General features: G+C 31.7%; 1 pseudogene across 1 annotated transcript; it reads right to left on the bottom strand.

Moving 5' to 3' along the window:
- Positions 1 to 4,181: 4,181 nt before the first annotated feature.
- LOC144578849 (10 kDa heat shock protein, mitochondrial pseudogene) lies at positions 4,182 to 4,678 on the bottom strand (annotated as a pseudogene). Its single transcript, XR_013525270.1, has one exon. The product of XR_013525270.1 is annotated as a 10 kDa heat shock protein, mitochondrial pseudogene (transcript).
- Between the last annotated feature and the right edge of the window lie 271 nt (positions 4,679 to 4,949).

Here is a 4,949-nt window from a genome sequence, read left to right as displayed (position 1 = left end):
GAGAGAGCATACTGAGTTGGTGTATATACTCAAAAACAGAGTAGAATAAGGCATTGTGTATTTTCTCTAACAGACTAAATTCACAGCCATTTTATTTTCACTTTGTGGGCCCTAGATATTATTTAGATTTTTTTTGATTCGCGTAAAAGTAGAATTTCAGTATTTTACATGAGAGAGCATATGGAGTTGGTGTATATATTCCAAAGCAGAGTAGAATAGGGCATTGTGTATATTTTCTGACATATTATACTCAGAGCAATTTTGTTTTTAACATTCGGGAGCCTAGATAATATTTAGATTTTTTTCGATTCGCTAAATATTGAATTTCGGTATTTTACCTGAGAGAGCATATTGAGTTGGTGTATATACTCCAAAACAGAGTAGAAAAGGATATTGTATATTTTTTATGACAGAATATATGCAGAGCAGTTTTCCATTTAACATTGTGTTGCCTAGAAAATATTTAGATTTTTTTTGATTCACTTAAATACAGAATTTCTGTATTTTACATGAGAGAGCACATGGAGTCTGTATATACTGCAAAACAGAGTAGAATAGGGCATTGTATATTTTTCCTGAGATATTATATTCAGAGCAATTTTGTTTTCAACATTGGGGTGCCGGGATAATATTTAGATTTTTTCAATTCACATAAATTAATAATTTCGGTATTTTACATGAGAGAGCATATTGAGTTGGTGTATATACTCCAAAACAGAGTAGAAAAGGGCATTGTATATTTTTTCTGACAGATTATATTCAGAGCAATTTTGCTTTTAATCTCCGGGTACCTAGATAATATTTAGATTTTTTCGATTCAGGTAAAATTAGAATTTCGGTATTTTACATGAGAGAGCATACTGAGTTGGTGTATTTACACCAAAACAGAGTAGAATAGGGCGTTGTATATTTTTTCTGACAGATTATATTCAGAGTAATTTTGCTTTTAACATTGGAGTGCCTAGATAATATTTAGAGTTTTCTCTATTCGCTTAAATATAGAATTCCTGTATTTTACATGAGAGAGCATATGGAGTTGGTGTATATACTCTAAAACAGAGTAGAATAGGGCATTGTATATTTTTTCTGACAGACTATATTCAGAGCAATTTTGCTTTTAACTTTGGGGTGCCTGGATAATTAGATTTTTAAAGATTCACGTAAACTTAGAATTTCTCTATTTTACATGGGAGAGCATACTGAGTTGGTGTATATACACCAAAACAGAGTAGAATAGGGGATTGAATATTTTTTGTGACAGATTATATTCAGAGAAATTTTGTTTCTAACATTGGGGTGCCAGATAATATTTAGATTTTTTCGATTCGTGTAAAATTAGAATTTCGGTATTTTACAAGAGAGAACTTCCTTAGTTGGTGTATATACTCCAAAACAGATTAGAATAAGGCATTGTATATTTTTTGTAACAGACTATATTCAGAGCCATTTTCTTTAACTTTGGGGTGCCTAGATATTATTTCTATTTTTTTCAATTCGCGTAAAATTAGAATTTTGGTATTTTACATGAGAGCGAATATTGAGTTGCTGCATATACTCCAAAACAGAGTACAAAAGGGCATGGTATATTTTTTCTGATAGATTATATTCAGAGCAATTTTGCTTTGAAATTTGAGGTGCCTAGATAATATTTAGATTTTTTTAGATTCACGTAAATTTAGAATTTCTCTATTTTACATGAGAGAGCATACTGAGTTGGTGTATATACACCGAAACAGAATAGAATAGGGCATTGTATATTTTTTCTGACAGATTATATTCCGAGAAATTTTGTTTTTAACTTTGGGGTGCCTAGATAATATTTATATTTGTTTCAATTCGCTTAAATATAGAATTTCTGTATTTTACATGAGAGAGCATATGGAGTTGGTGTATATACTCCAAAACAAAGTAGAATAAGTCATTGTATATTTTTTCTAACAGACTATATTCAGAGCCATTTTCTTTTAACTTGGTGCATCTAGATGTTATTTACATTTTTTTCGATTTGCGTAAATTTAGAATTTCGGTATTTTACATGAGGGAGCATACTGAGTTTGTGTATATACTGTAAAACACAGTAGAATAAGGTATTGTATATTTTTTTTAACAGACTATATTCAGAGCCATTTTCTTTTAACTTTGGGGTGCGTTGATATTATTTAGTTTTTTTCGATTCGCGTAGACTTAGAATTTCGGTATTTTACATGAGAGAGCATATTGAGTTGGTGTATATACACCATAACAGAGTAGAAAAGGCCATTGGATATTTTTTCTGACAGATTATATTCGGAACAATTTTGCTTTTAACATTGGATTGCCTAGATTATATTTAGATTTTCTCTATTCGCTTAAATATAGAATTTCTGTATTTTACATGAGAGAGCATATGGAGTTGGTGTATATACTCCAAAACACAGTAGAATAGGGCATTGTATATTTTTTCTGACAGATTATATTCAGAGCAATTTTGCTTTTAACTTTGGGGTGTCTAGATTATTTTTAGATTTTTTTAGATCCACGTGAATTTAGAATTTCTCTATTTTACATGAGAGAGCATACTGAGTTGGTTTATATACACCAAAAAAGAGTAGAATAGGGCATTGTATATTTTTTCGGACAGATTATATTCAGAGAAATTTTGTTTTTAACATTGGGGTGCCTAGATCATATTTAGATTTTTTCGATTCGGGTAAAAGTAGAATTTCGGTATTTTACATGAGAGAGCATACTGAGTTGGTGTATATACTCCAAAACAGAGTAGAATAAGGCATTGTATATTTTTTCTAACAGACTATATTCAGAGCCATTTTCGTTTAACTTTGGGGTGCCTAGATATTATTTATATTTTTTTCAATTCGCATAAAATTATAATTTCTGTATTTTACATGAGATCGCATATTGAGTTGCTGCATATACTCCAAAACAGAGTCGAAAAGGGCATTGTATATTTTTTCTGACAGATTATATTCACAGCAATTTTGCTTTTAACCTTGTGGTGCCTAGATAATATTTAGATGTTTTTCGATTCGCTTAAATATAGAATTTCTGTATTTTACATGAGAGAGCATATTGAGTTGGTGTATATACTCCAAAGCAGAGTAGAATAGGGAATTGTATATTTTTTCTGACAGATTATATTCAGAGCAGTTTTGTTTTTAACATTGGGGTGCTTTGATAATATTTAGATATATTCGATTTGGGTAAAATTAGAATTTTTGTATTTTACATGAAAGAGCATATTGAGTTGGTGTATATACTACAAAACAGAGTAGAAAAGGGCATTGTATATTTTCTCTGACAGATTATACCCAGAACAATATTGTTTTACACATTTGGGTGCCTAGATAATATTTAGATTTTCTCTATTCGCTTAAATATAGAATTTCTGTATTTTACATGAGAGAGCTTATGGAGTTGGTGTATATACTCCAAAACAGAGTAGAATAGGGCATTGTATATTGTTTCTGACAGATTATATTCAGAGCAATTTCTTTTCTAACTTTAGGGTGCCTAGATAATATTTAGATTTTTTTAGATCTACGTAAATTTAGAATTTCTGTATTTTACATGAGAGAGCACACTGAGTTGGTGTATATACTCCAAAACAGAGTAGAATAAGGCATTGTATATTTTTTTTTACAGATTATATTCAGAGCCATTTTCTGTTAACTTTGGGGCACCTAGATATTCTTTAGGTTTATTTCCATTCACGTAAAATTAGAATTTCAGTATTTTACATGAGAGAGCATATGGAGTTGGTGTATATATTCCAAAACAAAGTAGAATAGGGCATTATATATTATTTCTGACAGAATATATTCAGAGCAATTTTTCTTTTAACCTTCGGGTGCCCAGATAATATTTAGAATTTTTCGATTCCCTTAAATATAGAATTTCTGTATTTTACATGAGAGAGCATATGGAGTTGGTGTATGTACTCCAAAACAGAGTAGAATAGGGCATTGTATATTTTTTCTGACAGATTATATTCAGAGCCATTTTGTTTTTAATATTGCGATGCCTAGATAATATTTAGATTTTTTTCGATTCGGGTAAAATTAGAATTTCTGTATTTTACATGAGAGAGCATACTGTATTCAGAGCCATTTTCTTTTAACTTTGGGGTGCCTAGATATTATTTAGATTATTTTCAATTCACTTAAAATTAGAATTTCTGTATATTTTTTTTTGTCATCAGTTATCATTAGTTTATTATAAAAGAGATATGGAAATTATTTACATGATGAAAGATTTCAGAACTTCAGTGGAATGGGCAGCTTCACATTGATGCCATTTCAACAGTGACTTATTTCAGTCTACATACTTTCCAAGAATGTCACCATCTCTAAATAGGAAATAATCCTTGTCATCTAGAACTACTTTGGTGCCTCCATATTCTGGGAGAAGAACTTTATCTCCAACCTTCACGCTAACTGGTTGAATCTCTCCACCCTTTCCTTTAGAACCCGATCCAACAGCGACTACTGTTGCTTGCAATACCTTTCCTTGAGATTTTTCTGGAAGCATAATGCCTCCTTTGGTTACAGTTTCAGCAGCACTCCTTTCAACCAATACTCGGTCAAAGAGTGGGAGAAACTTTTTAAACGCCTGTCCTGCCATGACTCCCTCAGTCTCAGACTCGTACTCTGCTCTGGCGCACCGCGGCAAGGAGAGACCCGTGATACGGCCCTAGCGACACGTGAAAAGTCCACCCTTCACGCCAGAATTTCTGTATATTACATGAGAGAGCATACTGAGTTGGTGTATATACTCCAAAACAGAGTAGAATAAGGCATTGTATATTTTGTCTAACAGACTATATTCAGAGCCATTTTCTTTTAACTTGCGGGTGCCTAGATGTTATTTACATTTTTTTCGATTCGCGTAAATTTCGAATTTCGGTATTTTACATGAGGGAGCATACTGACTTGGTGTATATACTGTAAAAC

The sequence above is a fragment of the Callithrix jacchus genome, chromosome 13 (genome assembly GCF_049354715.1).
Source record: "Callithrix jacchus isolate 240 chromosome 13, calJac240_pri, whole genome shotgun sequence".
NCBI lineage: Eukaryota > Metazoa > Chordata > Mammalia > Primates > Cebidae > Callithrix > Callithrix jacchus.
The sequence above is the reverse complement of the archived record's forward strand: the minus strand, read 5'-3'. Positions and strand labels throughout refer to the sequence as shown.